Below are 21,989 nucleotides of genomic sequence, written 5' to 3'. Positions count from 1 at the left end.
TAACGATGACTTAACGACTCAGTTAAAATGTATATACATGTAGTGTTTTAATATGTATTTATACACTTTTGAAAGACTTCAATACACTTATCAAAATACTTCTACTTAACAAAAATGCTTACAATTACATCCTCGTTCAGTTTCATCAACAATTCTACTAGTATGCACCCGTATTCGTACTCGTACAATACACAGCTTTTAGATGTATGTACTATTGGTATATACACTCCAATGATCAGCTCTTAGCAGCCCATGTGAGTCACCTAACACATGTGGGAACCATCATTTGGCAACTAGCATGAAATATCTCATAAAATTACAAAAATATGAGTAATCATTCATGACTTATTTACATGAAAACAAAATTACATATCCTTTATATCTAATCCATACACCAACGACCAAAAACACCTACAAACACTTTCATTCTTCAATTTTCTTCATCTAATTGATCTCTCTCAAGTTCTATCTTCAAGTTCTAAGTGTTCTTCATAAATTCCAAAAGTTCTAGTTTCATAAAATCAAGAATACTTTCAAGTTTGCTAGCTCACTTCCAATCTTGTAAGGTGATCATCCAACCTCAAGAAATCTTTGTTTCTTACAGTAGGTTATAATTCTAATACAAGGTAATAATCATATTCAAACTTTGGTTCAATTTCTATAACTATAAAAATCTTATTTCAAGTGATGATCTTACTTGAACTTGTTTTCGTGTCATGATTCTGCTTCAAGAACTTCGAGCCATCCAAGGATCCATTGAAGCTAGATCCATTTTTCTCTTTTCCAGTAGGTTTATCCAAGGAACTTAAGGTAGTAATGATGTTCATAACATCATTCGATTCATACATATAAAGCTATCTTATTCGAAGGTTTAAACTTGTAATCACTAGAACATAGTTTAGTTAATTCTAAACTTGTTCGCAAACAAAAGTTAATCCTTCTAACTTGACTTTTAAAATCAACTAAACACATGTTCTATATCTATATAATATGCTAACTTAATGATTTAAAACCTGGAAACACGAAAAACACCGTAAAACCGGATTTACGCCGTCGTAGTAACACCGCGGGCTGTTTTGGGTTAGTTAATTAAAAACTATGATAAACTTTGATTTAAAAGTTGTTATTCTGAGAAAATGATTTTTATTATGAACATGAAACTATATCCAAAAATTATGGTTAAACTCAAAGTGGAAGTATGTTTTCTAAAATGGTCATCTAGACGTCGTTCTTTCGACTGAAATGACTACCTTTACAAAAACGACTTGTAACTTATTTTTCCGACTATAAACCTATACTTTTTCTATTTAGATTCATAAAATAGAGTTCAATATGAAACCATAGCAATTTGATTCACTCAAAACGGATTTAAAATGAAGAAGTTATGGGTAAAACAAGATTGGATAATTTTTCTCATTTTAGCTACGTGAAAATTGGTAACAAATCTATTCCAACCATAACTTAATCAACTTGTATTGTATATTATGTAATCTTGAGATACCATAGACACGTATACAATGTTTCGACCTATCATGTCGACACATCTATATATATTTCGGAACAACCATAGACACTCTATATGTGAATGTTGGAGTTAGCTATACAGGGTTGAGGTTGATTCCAAAATATATATAGTTTGAGTTGTGATCAATACTGAGATACGTATACACTGGGTTGTGGATTGATTCAAGATAATATTTATCGATTTATTTCTGTACATCTAACTGTGGACAACTAGTTGTAGGTTACTAACGAGGACAGCTGACTTAATAAACTTAAAACATCAAAATATATTAAAAGTGTTGTAAATATATTTTGAACATACTTTGATATATATGTATATATTGTTATAGGTTCGTGAATCAACCAGTGGCCAAGTCTTACTTCCCGACGAAGTAAAAATCTGTGAAAGTGAGTTATAGTCCCACTTTTAAAATCTAATATTTTTGGGATGAGAATACATGCAGGTTTTATAAATGATTTACAAAATAGACACAAGTAAGTGAAACTACATTCTATGGTTGAATTATCGAAATCGAATATGCCCCTTTTTATTAAGTCTGGTAATCTAAGAATTAGGGAACAGACACCCTAATTGACTCGAATCCTAAAGATAGATCTATTGGGCTTAACAAACCCCATCCAAAGTACCGGATGCTTTAGTACTTCGAAATTTATATCATATCCGAAGGGTGTCCCGGAATGATGGGGATATTCTTATATATGCATCTTGTTAATGTCGGTTACCAGGTGTTCACCATATGAATGATTTTTATCTCTATGTATGGGATGTGTATTGAAATATGAAATCTTGTGGTCTATTATTATGATTTGATATATATAGGTTAAACCTATAACTCACCAACATTTTTGTTGACGTTTTAAGCATGTTTATTCTCAGGTGATTATTAAGAGCTTCCGCTGTCGCATACTTAAATAAGGACGAGATTTGGAGTCCATGCTTGTATGATATTGTGTAAAAACTGCATTCAAGAAACTTATTTTGTTGTAACATATTTGTATTGTAAACCATTATGTAATGGTCGTGTGTAAACAGGATATTTTAGATTATCATTATTTGATAATCTACGTAAAGCTTTTTAAACCTTTATTGATGAAATAAAGGTTATGGTTTGTTTAAAAATGAATGCAGTCTTTGAAAAACGTCTCATATAGAGGTCAAAACCTCGCAACGAAATCAATTAATATGGAACGTTTTTAATCAATAAGAACGGGACATTTCATTACTATCCTCCACACCAGCCCGAGATGAGACCACCATATACTCTCTACGACCCTAACCAGGCCTACCAGTACACCTATCACCAACCATGGAACCCGACCGATGACATGAACTGGAACCCCTATCCAGATTGATATAGTTCCGTTGGTGATTTTTTTTTTATTTTTATCTTTTTATTATTTTTTATTTATGTTTAAACATACAAATATTGATACTTTTATTGTAATGTTTAATATTTTTATTATGTTGTACTAATATTTCATTTTTGATTTGAAAGTGGGATTTTAAGTCCCATTTCAAATTACCATGCATGTTTATATTTGTATGTATGTATATTGTCAATTGTATACAACAGGGTAAAACAGCGCATTTTCAAAGACTAGCATTAAGTTCAGCAAAAGCTACTAATTTTGACGACAAAACGAAAAACAAATGTGATGTAACAACAAGACGGAATGAACAAATGATGTGCACCATTTATCATTCAGCAAACAAACGCCAATATGTTTGGAAACTTTGGTAAAATTTAATCATTTTTCTACGCTAATCACCCTCAATAATTTAAATTATTACTGATTTCTTGCAAATGAGGGCATTGCAAGATCTTAAGTGTGGGAAGGGGTTAAATTATTTTGGATTTTTAAAATTTTTGACTTATACACTTGGTTACCATTAAAAATACTAGTAACGCAGTAGTTGTATTAGAATCTAGTGCTCTCTGATAATAAAGAACAGCCCTAGTCTTATATACTGACTACCAATTCTAGTAAAAATTTTCAAAATTTTTAAATAAATGAATTCAAAATCATGTTTATACATATTTATGAACGATAAAACTAGGTGTTAACACCGAAATTATTGTTACCTCGGAAAGGACATAAATTGAGAAACAACCCAAAATGTTAGAATTCATTTAAAATAGAATAGAGGACAATAAAAAGGCAAAGAAAGAAAAATAAAAGCCAAGTGTGGAAAAAATTTACCAAGTTGTTTAAAACATATATCACATATTTTTACAAATAATTGAAGATACTTTTATTTTGGACAAAATTAACCGTTTTACCCGGTAAATTGTAATATATTTGAAAGAAAATATGGATCTACACGATGAATCAATTCCATCATTAAAAGGAAGTAAAGTCTTTCGAAAAAGACACGCGCTTCTTGATTTAGGTCAGGATGTTGTCGTCCAGACCAGTTGTAGAGTCTACGAAAAACCTTGAAAAGTTTTCTCGAAAATCAGCTGGAAATTCATGGACCTCAGCATCAAACAGGGTCGCCAAGTGGTCAGACTTATCCTAACCATGAGAGGATCTGTCTCGTAAAATGGGGAGGGCACCGTGCAAATTAGCTTGATAAGACTAATGAATCAGATCCCCAGAAAGGATAATCTCCTTAAAAGATCAAAAATCAGCTTTTAAGACTGATATTACTCAATCCTTGAGATTGACTTTTAAAGATTGAGAATTCAAACTCATGGAATTCAATGATATCTAAACTCGAGCTTGAACGAGAAAATATTTTGATCAAAATTACAAACCGATTTGTTTTCTGAAAACCCATTTTTAATGCGTTCATTACCATTGAACGTAAAAATCCTAAGAATTCACCTGAACCAAATCGCGTGTCAACCGTAAGAACGGTGGTTGCATAGCCTGGTCAAAGACAGGACCTTGTGCCAGACCGAAAAACCATAAGGGTGAGCTTTACTGTTGCTCCTACAAAGGATAGTAATTGCATCCGACACGTTATAGACCATAATTAAAAGCATGTCACGGGACATTGCCTTAACAGTTGCTTGTTCAACGCTTTCCTTTACAACCGGACGGTAGTTTACCGAAAGGTAATATACGGAGCAAGTAAACCGGACGTGTTGCTTTCTCAATACAAGGTTAGCAAGTGGGTGACACAAAACCATAAGTTTTGAGCCAAAATTTTCAAATCTGAAACCCACCAAACCCACAAAAACATTTTGCAAACACCGGTGAAGGGTTATTCCGGAAAACTTATCTAGGGTAAAAGCTAGATTTAATTTTCAAAAGATCAAATGTTTTCATAAAGATCCAATTTCCTTAAGGATCTAAATTTTTATAGTCATGTGGGACTGTAAACCACAACGTTACTATCATTGTTCATACCGCCGTATAGAAATCACTGATGTACAAAGTGTGAAGAATAAAGAAGTGATTCTAGTATTTGTATTTCAAGACTATATTACTTGAGGACAAGCAACGCTCAAGTGTGAGAATATTTAATAATGCTAAAAACGAACATATTTTTCATAACATTATCCCTCAAGAAAGACAAGCTTTTAGTTGCAATTGTTCTATTTACAAGTGATATTCGTTTAAATAATAAAAGGTGAAGACAAAAGACAGATTCGACGATTTAAAGACGCAAATGACCAAAAAGCTCAAAAGTACAAAGTACAATCAAAGTGGTTCAAATTATTGATGAGAAACGTCTCAAAATTACAAGAGTACAAGACGCAAAACGCAAAGTACAAGATATTAAATTGTACGCAAGGACGTTCGAAAATTCGGAACCGGGACTAGAGTCAACTCTCAACGCTCGATGCAATGGACTAAAAATTACAAGTCAACTATGCACATAAATATAATATAATATATAAATAATTCTTATAAATTATTTATATATTATATTATTTATTAAAAGTGTCGGCAAGCTAGGAGCCAAGAGTACCTGAGCTGGAAAAAGAGGCCATGCGATCGCATGGCCTGGAGGCCTAAATCCCATGCGATCTCATGGTGAACAGTATCTGGCCACATCCCTATAAAAAGCAGTTTGGTGATCGAACTTAACACATCTTTTTCTCTTCTTACTCTCAAACGTATATATATATATATATATATATATATTATAATTTTAATTTTAATAATTAGGGTATGTTAGCGAATGTTGTAAGGGTGTAAGTCGAAATTCTGTCCGTGTAACGCTACGCTATTTTTAATCATTGTAAGTTATGTTCAACCTTTTTAAATTAATGTCTCGTAGCTAAGTTATTATTATGCTTATTTAAGCTGAAGTAATCATGATGTTGGGCTAAATATTAAAGACATGGTAATTGGGCTTTGTACCATAATTGGGGTTTGGACAAAAGAACGACACTTGTGAAAATTAGACTTTGGGCTATTAATGGGCTTTATATTTGTTTAATTAAATGATAGTTTGTTAATTTAATATAAAGATTTACAATTGGACGTACCTATAAATAACCATATACACTCGATCGGACACGATGGGCGGGATATTTATAAGTACTAATAATCGTTCATTTAACCGGACACAGGAATGGATTAATAGTTAATGGACTTATTAAAACAGGGGTGAATTATATACAAGGACACTTGGTGTAATTATAGTTTAAGTCCCCAATTAGTTAGAATATTTGACTTCGGATATAAGGATAATTTGACGAGGACACTCGCACTTTATATTTATGACTGATGGACTGTTATGGACAAAAACCAGACGGACATATTGAATAATCCAGGACAAATGACAATTAACCCATGGGAATAAACTAAAATCAACACGTCAAACATCATGATTACGGAATTTTAAATAAGGATAATTCCTTTATTTCATATTTAATTGCACTTTTAATTATCGTATTTTTTTAATTATCGCAACTTTATTTATTGTCATTTACTTTACGCATTTTTATTTATCGCAATTTCATTATCGTTATTTAATTTACGCTTAAAATTAAGTTATATTTATTTTTAATATTTTACATTAGGTTTTAACTGCGACTAAAGTTTTAAAATCGACAAACCGGTCATTAAACGGTAAAAACCCCCTTTTAATATAATAATACTACTCCTATATATATATTTTTATACAAATATAGTTTTTAAAAATATAGCGTTTAACTTGGCGAGTTCCCTGTGGACGAACCGGACTTACTAAAAACTACACTACTGTACGATTAGGTACACTGCCTATAAGTGTTGTAGCAAGGTTTAGGTATTTCCACTCTATAAATAAATAAATAACTTGTGTAAAATTGTATCGTATTTAATAATATTTTGTAGTAAAAATATAACTATTTCGTATACACCTCTACGCACATCAGCAATTCTTTTCGAGCTTGTGCAAATTGGGGGTTAACTTGATTGTCAAATTGGGTAACTTAGGTTACCTTTTCGGGTTGTTTCCCCTTATTTAAATACTACCAAGGTGAAAGATACAACTATATTTAAACATCTTTGAACTAAACGTGAAAGTTGTTTTCCATCAGATGGCTATTCCCGTAACTTTACTACTCGAATTGAATTATATATCCAATAAGGTCTGCTCTCGGCCATTCTACACGCTGCAAAGCAGAGACGTGGTTATCTGAAGTGAATTCTCTATTTTATTGTAGATGCCGAATGTGCTACCCCATTGACCACTAATCAATTTTTTAAAATAATTTTAAGCTAACATTTGTTGAAGTTTATTTCAAATCGAATTTTTGATTAGTCAAATACAAATAGTTTGGCTCATTCACAACACATGCTACTTACATGCCAATGCGTGCTTGAAAGGGTAGCAAGTGGTTATAACCTAAAAACTTTAAAGCACACATACGAAATATACTTGTTTGTCACAAGTTTAAGCTGATATTAGTTTCATCAGAAAAGTGAAAGTGAACAAGAGGTGTGATCACATGGGAGGCATGTGATCGTGGAGCCCACTAAATGTGAGAGTGGAGCTCACTAAGTGTGGAAATGGGCTTATGTAACCCGGTTATGCCGGAGGAAGGTCTGACTGTCAGGCCGGTTTGTGCTTGCTTCTCCTCGATTCCCAATTTTTACTCACTTCTATTCCTCCTTTCTTTTTTGTTATTTTGTCACTCCATCTTATCTTATTATTAACAAAATAATACGAATTAAAATATATAAAAATATTCAAACATTTTCTTGAGGCTATTTTAAAATGCTAGATCTAATTGGTCACGAAACATTACAACTGATATATACAACTCGAAAAAATTACACCGATGGTACCTGTGGTTTGTTTACGTTATCATGATAACACCTAAACTTATTTTTTTTGCGTAGTTGGTGTCGGGAAATTACGGTCTCACTAATTCCCACCACCCAGCCCAACAATAATAGTAAAGAAATAAGAACAATACACAACACAAGATTTAACGTGGAAACTCCAAAACAGGAGAAAAACCACCGGCCCCCAAAGAGAGAAAATACACTATATCACAAATTGTTACAATGATATAGACGACTCTCTTAAGCCAACTACACTCTCCAAAATATTTAACTAATACAACTCTCAAACAAGGGTAAGAAAGAAAGAAATAATCAAATACTTAAAGTGTATTGATTGGTGCGATTTGGAATGAAGACTTAGCCCCTCTTATATAACCAAGTCACTCACCCCTCACATCTTCCTCCCACCAATGTGGGATAAACATATCTTCTACTAGCCAAAATAAACCAACAAATCTCCACCTTTTGGATAGAAGAAGATAACCATGCTTCCACATTGCAAGGATAACCGATGTAGACGCTTCCTCGACGACAAATTCAAGATCCTCATCTTCATGCCGTTGACATTATCTCCCAAGAGACAAAACTTGCATCTTCATCGAACATTGTCTAAACCGACAATCATTGTCATCACAGACAATCATAACTCTTAACAAGAATTATCATACTCCACCATTAAGAGTATAGCACTTAGAATGTCACATTCCAAACATTTCACCTCGGCACATGTTGTATAACCAGCTGAACAGTTATGGTGCAACTTCCGGTTTGGCTTTCCCTGGAAGTTTCATCAGCTACAACATCAGTTTCCACCACACACCTTGCATCAACGCCAAACCAATGCCCATGTACAATTTGTGGAACCGCTAACGAATATCCCTTTCCATGGTGGCGCGGACACACCATGAGGATGACGTGACTTCAGAGGAATTCGTCACTCTCCGTAACAACGGAGACAATGTTAGCGTCTTTGGAGCCATTTGCCGGATTAGCTCCACCGGGACAATTAATCCTTACATGTCCAGTCTTCCCGCACTTCCAGCATGTCAGATTCTTTCTAGAGTTTCTCTTCTGCTTATCCGAACACAACAGTATCGTAGCTTCTGATGACGAGACTCCGTTACCTTCCAATCTTTTCTCCTCGGATAGGAGCTTGCTAGTAACATCTTCAAACTTCAACGTTTCTTTCCCGTACATTAGAATAGGTTTCATGTGTTCATAGGACGATGATAAAGATAATATCAACCTCAAAGCTTTATCTTCATCATCCGTTTTAACTCCAATAGCCTCCAGTTCCGAAACAATACCGTTAAGAATACTTAGATGATCTGAAATCTTTGAACCTCCATCCATACGCATAGTATGAAATTGTTCTTTAAGACACAACCGATTTGAGATGCCCTTGCCCTGGTACAACTGCTCTAGTTTAACCCAAAGCTCCTTTGCCGTTGATAACCCGTGCACATTTGCAAGCACGTTCTTTGCAAGACACAAACGAATCGCACTTGCTGCCCTCAAATCCATATCATCCCATTCTTCTTCATCAAACTTACTGCTAGAATCACTGCCAGGAACAAGGGTGGGTTTACCCTTCAAAGCCTTGTGTAAACCGGACTGAATCAACACATCTTTGACTTGAACCTGCCATAAGCCAAAATTGATCCTCCCATCAAATTTCTCTACATCAAACCTCATTGGACTGAACTTCGACATCGTATCCGTATCCTATAAACAACACTTTCTCTAATTTTGCTCACGTTTCGAATAGCCAAAAGATGTAGCAGGTAGCCAGGACCCTTTAAATCGGAAATCCACAACTCGCCACTAACAAATCCAACTATTACTACGAATCAGAAAAAATATTGTCTAACCAGATACCCTATACGATCGATAGAACTCGTTTCTGATGTGGACGATCCACTCCCGTGGCAACCACAGAGCATACTCCGACTCCTATAACCGAGACCCTCGTCAAACCTGACGCTCTGATACCAGTTGTTGGAAAATTACGGTCTCACTAATTCCCACCACCCAGCCCAACAATAATAGTAAAGAAATAAGAACAATACACAACACAAGATTTAACGTGGAAACTCCAAAACAGGAGAAAAACCACCGGCCCCCAAAGAGAGAAAATACACTATATCACAAATTGTTACAATGATATAGACGACTCTCTTAAGCCAACTACACTCTCCAAAATATTTAACTAATACAACTCTCAAACAAGGGTAAGAAAGAAAGAAATAATCAAATACTTAAAGTGTATTGATTGGTGCGATTTGGAATGAAGACTTAGCCCCTCTTATATAACCAAGTCACTCACCCCTCACATCTTCCTCCCACCAATGTGGGATAAACATATCTTCTACTAGCCAAAATAAACCAACAATTGGTACCTAGGTTTTGTTTAACTTGCTTGGTTGGTACCTCTGACAAACTGCAATCAAATTCTAATGGTTAACCTCTCACATGTGCCAAACATGTGAGGATATTTTCATCATTTTTCTATTTTCTTTTTTCATTATCTAACTTTATCTTCTTCTTGTTGTTTTAAATAAGTAAACCAGTTTTATGAAATCCCCAATCATTTTATATTATCTTTAATTCATCCATTCCACTTAGTAACATCTTCTCTAAGGGTGTGTTTGGACGAAAGTAGCTGGAGTTGGAGCTTATGAGCAGAAGCTTGAGCTGGAGCTTATTTTTGAAGCTGATAGCTGGAGCTTATTATTTTTAATAAATGTTTGGTAAACTAGCTGGAGCTTATTTTTCAGTTCATAAGCTCTACTTTTTTTCATAAGCTACTACAAGTAGCTTATTTTTTCAAAGCTTATGACTTTCATAAGCTCTACTTTTTTTGTCTACCAAACGAAGCTTATGACTTGGAGCTTATTAAAATCATAAGTTCAAGCTCCAATAAGCTTCCATAAGCTCCAATAAGTTACGCGCCAAACACACCCTAAAACCCAAATCTCTTTAATTTCAAAATCAAATTCAAAAAATTAAAAAGCCCAAATCTATTTGTAACTCCATTTGAATAAGTAAGTTCGTCATTTCGTTTGTCTTCATTCGATGTTTTCGATTTTTCTATATGGGTTTTTAATTAATTGAATAACCCAGAAAAAAGTTGTTTGTTTCTTCTTCGTTTTTTAGGTCACATATTCACTTTCATTTGACAATTTTGTATGTCATAATATGAGAGTTAATGTCTACGCAACAGCATTCGTGAACAATTTATTGTAGCTCATTTGACGATTTTCGTGAACAATTTATATCAAACCAATAAACAATGGTCGAAAGTACCGTTTGGTAATGTGGACTCACCGGAGCTTAAGAAGATATAGCAAACATGTGTAAATCTAAAACATGTACGATAAAAATAAAACGGAATGCACGACCATTTTTGTATTATCTGTAAATTAAAGAAAGAAAAGCAAAAAAGAAAAAGAAAAAAGTAAATGAACAATAATTATGCACGACCACTATTGAGTGATATTACTCCGTAATTGATAATTATGATCCACGTATTAACCCAAATACAAGCTGGTTGGCATCAAGTATATGGCTTATATACAAGTTCCGGCTGTTGCAGGTAGTAGTGGTGGTGATGATTTGGATTTTTTAATTTTTTGATTTGATTTTGGAATTAAAGAGATTTGGGTTTTAGATAAGATACTGGATGGATGAATTAAAGATAACATGATTGGGGATTTCAAAGAAAAAGTGGTTTATTTATTTAAAACAAAAAGAATGAATATAAAAATAGATTATACAAAAAAGAAATAGGAAAATGATGAAAATACCCTCATGTTTGGCACATGTGAGGGGTTAATCATTAAAATTTAACTGTAGTTAGTCAGAGGTACCAACCACGCAATTTAAACAAAATCTAGGTACCAACTACACAAATAAAAAAAGTTTAAGTATTATTATGATAATATAAACAAACCACATGTACCAAAAGCGTAATTTTTTCTAACAACTCCATCAACTAACTTATTACACCAAAAAATGAAATGAATTCCATATGAGATGAGTTGTTTTGTACAATTCCGGAAAGTGAAATTATCATTATTTTATTTCCTATTTAATTTATTTGAAAATATGAGCTATTATAACTAATATGTTGATACGGTTTCAAATCAATCGTTAACTCCGATGATAAAAGCCGATTCGAAATGACTAATCTTTCAAGAAAATAGACTTGTGAAAAGGAGATTTTATACTAAATCAAATATTTCATTTCATTCATCATAATCCATTACAAATAAACAAGTGCATATTTATACACCAAAGGAAATGTACGGTTACCACCACTACTCACTAACATAAGTAAACTACTAATAATTGATAATATGCATGAAGGAAAAATACGGAGTAAAAAATGTGAGAGAGAAAAACAAGAGAGAGAAAGTGTGAGGCACGAGGGGGTGAGGCAAGGTACGTCTAGGGCAGGTTCGGATGGAGTACGCGGGCGGTACAACGGTAATATGCGGGTAATGGTAACGGGTGGTATAACAAAAACCGAATGACTTCGTACATGTTTTTTAATTTTCCGGAAGACTTGAAGGTTGTTAATCTATGGAAGGTGTTCAAACAATATGGTTTCGTAAGGGATGTGTACATTGTTGGAAGACGACTTCATAATGGGAAAAAGTTTGTATTTGTTCGATTTGCAGATGTTGTTGACAGCTCCAGAATGCTAAAAGAGCTTGAATCCATCAAGTTTAATGGGGATGCAATCAAAATCTTTAAAGCAACTGTAAGGGCCCCGAAGTAGCCTGAATCGAATCATCCCAAGGATTTTCAACAGCCTATCCCAAGATTTGGTTTTGATGCAAACAAGTTTCAAGATGGACGATACTTTTCTAAGTTGTTAGGTTCAAAACAAACCGATCTTACGGAGAAGCTTAATCTTATTAGAAGAACACACGAAGGTCCAAAAGAAGAAGAAAAAAAAACTAAAAAAGTGGTAGAAATTGAAGAAGATCTATGTCTGGATAATAGTGAGTTGTTAAAAAGAGCTGTAGTGGGAGATGCAAAAAAATATTGATATCCTCAATAATCTTGAATTACTCCTTACGGATGAAGGAATATTTGAGGTGGATATCAAACGATTAGGTGATCTTGGAGTTATACTGATTTTCTCCACTGTTGATGCTGCAAAAAAGCAGTTGATGAAGATCATCCAATCAAGAAGTGGATTCATAAGATTGGTTTACGGGATTTCTCAGCGTGGCCCGAAGGTCGTACGTGTTGGTTATCTATATCTGGGGTTCCTCTTCCTTGTTGGTTGGAAAAAACGTTCACATCGATAGCTGAATGGTATGGAGTGGTCTATATTCTTGAAAATTGTAAGATTGATGGAAATCAAACTCTATTAAATGGTAGAGTCTTTGTGAAACTTAACGATCCAGATATTGTAAGAGATTCTTTAAAACTAGTCTATAAATCCAAGGTGTATTTCATTAATGTTATTGAAGAGAATGAGGCAATTAAAAAAGAGACTACTGATCATGATAGTTGTCATAAGTGCAAACACTGTTGTTGTAAATCTAATGGTCATGAAGATGATTCATCAGAGTTTGATTCGGATTATGTAAATTCTGATGATTATTATAGTGAAGAAGAGGAAGATGTGTGTAAGACCCAAATATTTATTGCACATAATGTATTTAAGGTGTACATAAAGTGGGTAAAGTGTAGTGTGAATTAAAAGGTGACAGACTGATATGAGCTTCGTGCGCACCGCGCACAATTCGGGGCGCGCGCCGCACACTGTTCCTGCGACAGAATTCCGCTTTTTCTATTTTGAGTTAAATGAAGGGTAGTTTGGTCTTTTCACTTGGGGGTCGATTTTAGGCCGCAAAATGGCAGATTGGTGGACTCATTCAAGTCCACAATCTTATCTTCATTCTCTCATCTTCAACCTCAAACCCTAGAGTGAGAAAAAGAGTTTAGAGAGAGAGAGAGAGAGAGCTTCATTTGGAGAAGAAGAAGCTTGAATCGATCGAAGTCACTAGTGTTAAAGTTGTTCATCTCGTTCACGGCTACGTTGTGGTAGTATTGGTTATTCACATTTGGAAGATTAGGAGCTCAAGCGGGAGTTGCCTTTCAAGTAATCGAGGTGAGTGGAATATTTATACATGTATGTATGTAGTTTATTTACTCGTATGCGTTGTGGGTCTTCGGTGCCGCATCATGAGTATTGGTGTTATGTCACGGGCCAGTGACTTATTGTTAGTATAGGTGAGGAGAACTACGGGTCGGTAGTATCTCGATAGGTGTTGCACAAGTCGGTGACACCTTACGGTGATTCACGAGCCAGTGACACCTCATGGTGGCTCACAAGTCGTGACCCCTTTTGTAGAGGCGAGTTTCACAAGTCGGTGACACTCTATAGTGCTTGACAGGTCGGTGGCACTTAGTGGTGCTTCACAAGTCGGTGATGCCACATGGCGTCCGCGAGTCGGTGACCCATACACATTAGTGGGTGGTTTGCAAGTCGGTGACACCCTTTGGTGATTCACAAGTCGGTGACACCTTATGATGATTCACAAGTCGGTGACATCATACAAGTGAGACTCGACGTTATTGGTCGTCTACTAGTCGGTAGTGCCATAGCGGGGAATGTTTTGGTATGTTTACGCATTATTATGATTTAGTATATTATTGTGGCGGTTTATATACTAATGTTGTTGCTAGTTGTATGCTTGGTGATGCTGTTTATACGTTTGTTTGCTTGGTATTTGTAAGTGGATGCGCGTAGGTAAACTATATATGTATATGTATAAGTATTGCATTCACTAAGCATTAGCTTACCTTCTCATTGTTTACATATTTAGGTACGATGTGGTTTTGGCAAGGGTATGCCCGGGATTTAGATGATTTCCCCTTTTGATGCTAGCATGGATTACTTTTGGATTCGACCTAGGATTGGGTAGTTTATCCCCAAAAATCATGCTCATAGTTTTGTTTGAAAACTGAACTAGTATGGTCGAAACTCGTATTTTGTATGTATTTCGTAAAACGGCCGACGTGGGCTCGATGTCGTAAAACTTGTTTTATTATTGAATCGTGTTAGTTTTACTTGTTATAATGTGTTGTGAAAAGCGTTTCATCTAAAAGTGTCGGGAAGTGGGTAATATTTAAACAAAAATTAGAAAATTTGGACAGCGGGCTGTCAGGACTTGTGCGCGCCGCGCACATCAAGTTATGCGCGCCGCGCACCCTATCTGTAAATAATAATAAAAAAATTGATGCGTATTCGGTTGGATAACGGGTTGGGTCGTTACAAGTGGTATCAGAGCATGGTCTAAGGGATTTAGGTGACTTGAGATAGGCGCGTAGACTTAGACTTTTGTGTCTGCTAATATGCGGGACTTGTAGGATTACGGGTCAGTTCGGGTTTTAGTTAGTGCTTTAGAGAATAGGTGCTTTAGCTACGTGTCGATTATATTGTTACTAATCATGTTGTTTGTGTTGAACATCTAGCGATATGGTTGTTGTATTTATGAGTTTGGCATGGCATGTGGGCGTAATAATGCTTCGCGGCCATTATTACGGTTGCAAGCCAAGTCAAGTGAGTAATGTACAACAAGTATTGAACTAGATGGGATGTACGAACGGTGGCATATTTATATGATTGTGAATATTGATCGTGGCGGTGTATGTAATTTATTCGTGTTGCGTCCCTAACCGAGTTCATTTCTTAGAATGAAGACGAGGAACGGACATGATAATGATGATCAAGGCGAGGACTCCGAGTTCACGGCCAAGGTTGAGGCCATCTTTAAACGTCAAAAAGCGGAGTTTCTCGAGGATGTTAGAAAGGTCTTCCAAGACTCGGTCGATGGGCAAGTAACCGAGTTAATCAATGAACGAATGAATGCCGCGATCGAAGAGGCACTCGAGGCTAGAAACATCCATCCTCGTGGTGAAAGGGGTGATGGTAATGGGGACTTGGAAGGCGGGACTTCCATTACAAAAATTTTAAGGATGCTCAACCTCCTATGTTTAATGGGGTGAGGGATCAGTTGAAGAGTACATGTTGGGTTTTCGACATCGAGGGGGCTTTTCGTACTAGTGAATGTCCTCCTGAGAAGAAAATGAGATACGGTTATAGTATGTTACGTGAAGAAGCCAAGATGTGGTGGGATGACAAGATTCAATTGTATGGTGAAGAACAATGTATGAATTTGTCGTGGGAGGAGTTTAAAAAGGAGTTCTTTGATGAATACCGAACTCAATCCGACCTTAATAAAATTCGGGACGAGTAACATAGATTCATATATATATATATATATATATATATATATATATATATATATATATATATATATATATATATATATATAGAAATGATAGGTGCAGATAATACAACCCACTTCTAGTACTTGATTTCATTAACAAGATACTGTGTTTATTGTTAAAGTAACATAGATTCATGTATCCGTGTATCAATCTGTTAGCTATCCACATCGCTTAATTGAAAACATGCATTATTGCTTCCTTTTTGCTTCATACGTCCACTAACTATCTATTATATATATATGGCTTTCTTGTGATTTAACTTCTTGTATTATTAATATGGCCATATTACCTTCTTGAGATTTAATTCTTCTAACTCTAATCTGTACAATACATTTGCATTAAGAACACTTAAACTCAAACTCATCTTATAATTTCCCTCTTCTTCATCAACTTTCCACGACCACCTTTGAAGTTCCTTCACCATGATACACACTCTTACACAAACGCCATACACCACCCATATTATTAGTGGCGTTTCCATTTTTCCTGTCAAACAAGATCAAACCAAACCCACATGTACAGTTGCTGTCGATTACAGATACTTGTTTAACGAAACGTACATGTTACTATTAATATTAAATAAGAAAATATAGATAAGTTATGTAAAGTTTACAGCCACTAACAGGGTTTGTTACATATCCCTTTCTGAATTCATTTTTTTGTTCTTTTTCCTGTGCCACTTGTGACTTCATGTCGACAAAGAAGGAATTTAGCATCATTAGTTGGAAAGTGATTGTATAAATTGTAGTGACCCGAATTTTTTCATATTTATATATATTAATTGAGATTGATATTTACATGACTAAATGTTTCCAACGTGTTAAGCAATCAAACTTGTTAAGACTTGATTAAATGAAATAAGTTTCATATAGACAATTGATCACCCAAGTTGACCGGCGATTCACGAACGTTACAAATTTGTAAAAACTACATGTTGTGGTATATATAGACATATATATATGGTTGACATGAGATTATGATGAGTAAGTATCTCACTAAGTATATTAACAATGTGTGATATACATAAGAAATGAGATTACCAAGTTAAGAAACTCGAAATGATATATATAACGATTATCGTTATGATAACGTCTACTAAATACATATGTATCATATTAAGATATTGATACACTATATTTAACATGATAAAATGATATTTAAATATATCATTAAGTGTGTTAACAATGAACTACATATGTAAAAACAAGACTACTAACTCAAGAATTACAAAACGAGACTTATATGTAACGATTATCGTTGTAACGATATTTTAATGTATATATCATATTAAGAGATATTCATACATCATAATATCATGATAACATAATAATTTAACATCTCATTTGATATAATAAATATTGGGTTAACAACATTAATTGAGATCGTTAACTTAAAGGTTTCAAAACAACACTTACATGTAACGACTAACGAAGACTTAACGACTCCATTAGAATGTATATACATGTTGTGTTTTGATATGTATTCTTACACTTTTAAAAGACTTCAAGACACATATCAAAGTACTTCTACTTAACAAAAATGCTTACAATTACATCCTCGTTCAGTTTCATCAACAATTCTACTCGTATGCACCCGTATTCGTACTCGTACAATACACAACTTTTAGATGTATGTACTATTGGTATATTATAACAACCCTCATATTTCCATGCCTGAATTGACTAATTTGACTATAGGGTTGTTATCCATACGCAATATATAATTAAATTTGACATTGATCAAATATTTATTTTTAGTCGACACTTTTTGTTAACTAAAGTTTACACTAATTATATAAAATAACTTTAGTTAATATTAATGCGTATTATATTTAAAACTATATGTAACATAATTATTAATTAAATGATAAGTTATTTTAATCATTATATATATTTTTAGCTTATAAAAAAATAAAAATAAAAAGAAATAAGATTTTTTTTTATAAATTAAATAATGAGCCCATGAATTTTGACTAAATATTTTCAAAAATAAAAACTTATTAAAAACATTTTTAACATGTTTTTATTATTTTGTCAAAATTGGCACCTTTATTTTATTATTTTTTTTCTTTTCACCAACCATTTTTTACCTATAAATACATGGCTCCTCATTCATTTTTTCTTGCCAAACACAAAAACTTAAGTTATTCTCTCAAAATCTTGAAGAAAATTTGAGGTACTTTCTATTTTTATTAATTTTTTTTCAATATTGTCATTTATATTTATTGTATATTCTTTGTAAAATTTGAAATTAATTATGTTTATATGTTATAATTAGTATTATAAGTGTTATGATGCATAAAAATAATTTTGATAATTTATGGAATATTATTTATAATTAAATAGGAATTATGTAGTGTTTAAACGTAAAAACAATGTAAAATTCATAATAAATACTTTTAACCAAAAATAAAATATATATAATTTTTTTCTGAGTTTTTAAAACTTATATAGATCTGAAAAAATTATAAAAATAATTACTTGGATCGAATTGGTATTTATTATATAATTAAACTCTATTATTATGTAATTCGAAGGTAAATTAAGAATAAATATAAAATAATAAAAAATATTTTTTTATATATTTTTCTACAAGTTATTAGACTGATAAAAACTTATAAAAATGATAAAAATAATTATTTGGGTTTATTTAGTAATTATGTAGAATTAAAATTATTTTGTGAATACATTAAGGGTAAAAACAAAAATAAATACAAAAATATAATAAAAACATTTTCTTAAATTTTTCTACTAATCTATATGATTAACTAAGACTATAAAAATTATGTATGTAATTTTTAGATATTTAATTTATTATTTAGACATTTTTGAATAATGTTCGATTAATAAAACACTATTATTTTTGAAGTAATTTAGGTATTTATTTAAAGGTAATTATATTTAATATATATAAGACATACTAAGGTATAATAACTAAATATTAAATAAAACTTAGGTTATATTATCACATATATAATTATTAAGTACATTAATAATTCGTTGTGTGTATACACCTAAAGTGAAGGTTAATCAAAGATAATGTATAATTCATGTGAACTTCATCGCTACTCACGGTCGTAAGTGAATGATGTCTAGGTTGCCATTTATGGGTAAGCTTGTGGATCTCGAATGCCATGACTTAGATTCTGGTCAAGAATCCTGGGCCCCCGGTTACATCTGGTCATTCCTGACTTATTTGATAGCAACGAAGTTTGAGTAGAGTTGTACAACATCTTGCTAAAGATTAACCCGAACTTTCTAAAATTGGAAAATTACTATAAGTGGAAACTTTCCATAAATAGTAACCTTCTGAAAATGGAAATTCTTTAGTGAACCATTACTATCAATATAGTACTATATACTATTGTCTGTTAGGCAATGTCTGATCATACGTTCTATCTCTAGGTTGAGATCTCGGTCATGTCCTTCCGTTCAATTCTTTCGTGTGCTACTAAGGTGAACTTCATAGCCCCACTTATTACTGTTTCATAACTGTCTTACAACTTTTGGGGTGAGACACATGCTTACTTTATAACTGTTTTACGCTTAGACACAAGTACTAAATTGTTAACTATGTTGTCATGCTTTGATTCATGCTAAATTCCTACCGTAATATCGTCAATTGCTACGTTTAAATGCAAACTTAATTATTGTGAGTAGGCCTATTGAGAGTAACGTCTCTAACCATTCGACCGTTGGTCTTTGGTTACATAATAATGATTCCACGACACTGACAGTACAAGGTGTCATAGGGTAAATTGTTTAGTAGCGATATTACAAACTGCAGCAACACTTTTAGATTGATATTTCTATATCAATCAACTTTAAACTAAATCTTGTGGTCTAAAACTTTGAATATTATTAATAAACCTGTGAATTTCACTCAACCTTTTTGGTTGACACTTTAAGCATGTTTTGTCTCAGGTGATGATTGAGCTAGCTGTTTGCAACTTTGTGATGATAGATTTGATGCTTGCATGGAGTCCACATCGCATAATATATTTTAGTTCATAAACATTTATTTTACGTTTTAATAATAATGTAAACATGTATTACTGCTTCCGCTGTTTTAATAACAAAGGTTTTATTTAAAAAGTCTCATATAGAGTCGTTCTCGTTTATACAACTGTGTTATGATATGATTGGTCACAATTACCCCTGGTCCATTTTGGGGGGTGTGACAGATTGGTATCAGAGCAGGCTGATGTAGAGAACTAGGATTGCATTTTATGTGTGCCTTATACAATTAGGTACCTTAGAAATGTAGGACTACAACTTTCCTTGACTATAGTGCCTTTAATTGTTGCCTTAAACTATTAAATGCTACACTATACTTTAGAAACTTTACTTATCTTAGAATGCCGAGCCAACCTAAGAACTCTGCTCACTTTCCTAAGTACTATTCAATTCCGCCACCACATTTAAATGCGACACCGTTCTCGACATTCCTATGTCATCTATCATAATTTTGTGTATTACATATGTATTACATGAAATGTTATCCATGATTTTTAAAACTCCTATATTTGTTACTATTCATACTCAAACGTATATAACCTCCTTGTTATATCACGTACCTATATGCTTTATGCCTTTATGCATCGGTTTGTGAACCGAAAAATGTCATTGAGTTATCTCAAAGACATTATAATGTCATCACTACTCATATTCATTACTTTTAAATCTTTGACTTCTTGAAAAATCTCTTCTCACGCTTTGGAATCCCAAAAGCACTCATATCCGACCGAGGAACACATTTTACCAACAACCTTCTTGAAAAGGTGTTGAAGAAGTATGGCGTAACTCATCGTTTCTCTACTCCGTACCACCCGCAAACAAGTGGTCAAGTGGAGAACACGAATCGTGCCTTAAAACACATACTTGAGAAGACGGTTAATAACAACCCTAAAATCTGGCAACGCAAGTTAGATGACGCGTTGTGGGCTTTTAGGACTGCGTATAAAACACCAATAGGTACCACACCATTTAGACTTGTATACGGTAAAGCGTGTCATCTACCTGTTGAAGTTGAACACAAGGCATACTGGGCTATGAGAGAATGTAATACTGACCTTGTACAAGCCGGAGAAAATAGGTTATTACAACTTAACGAACTAGATGAATTAAGATTACAGGCCTACGAAAATTCTAAAACATATAAAGAAAAAACTAAAGTATGGCACGATGCACGATTAAAAAAGAAAGAATTTGAACAAGGGGATAAAGTATTGGTATTCCAATCACGTTTCAAGTTTTCACCTGGTAAACTTAGATCCCGATGGACTGGGCCATATATAATAAAACAGGTTTTTCCATCTGGATATGCAGAGTTATATGGTAAAGACGGTGGAACTTTCAAAGTGAACGGACACAGACTCAAGTTATACTTTGAAGAAATCAATACTACGGAAAGAGACGAAATCACCTTCTACCCTAAGGACAAATAAATTCAGGGTAACTCTAAGGTTTTAAACTCCATTCTCGATTTTTATTCTTATCTTTAAGAGTGGGGTTAGATTGGTCTTTCCCTAGCAGACCCTAAAGAACTAGTCTTCTCCCTCCATTCTACCTTTTTACTTTCTTTTTGTTTTTATTATGTAATTTCAAGATGCGCAGTCAGTATATCTACAACCATTTCATTTTAAAGTGCGATAAGATTTTACCGAGGGATGTGGTGTTAGATATTAAGAAAAGATGCGATAAGGCGAGGAAAGAAGAAAGACAAAAACTAAATGAGACAAACTATGCAAGAGGAAAATCTAAATCAGCTAAAAGGCGTCGAGCACGTCATTTGGGTAAATGTGTGAAATGTGGAAAACCGACTCACTTCGGAGATTGCCCAAAGAACCAAACGGACTCTAATTACGAGTACGTAACCTTATGCCGAGAAGGGCCTTTAAAATGTGCAGAAGAAAA

Source organism: Rutidosis leptorrhynchoides, chromosome 3 (assembly GCF_046630445.1).
Source record: "Rutidosis leptorrhynchoides isolate AG116_Rl617_1_P2 chromosome 3, CSIRO_AGI_Rlap_v1, whole genome shotgun sequence".
NCBI lineage: Eukaryota > Viridiplantae > Streptophyta > Magnoliopsida > Asterales > Asteraceae > Rutidosis > Rutidosis leptorrhynchoides.
Note: the sequence above shows the minus strand (reverse complement) of the source record.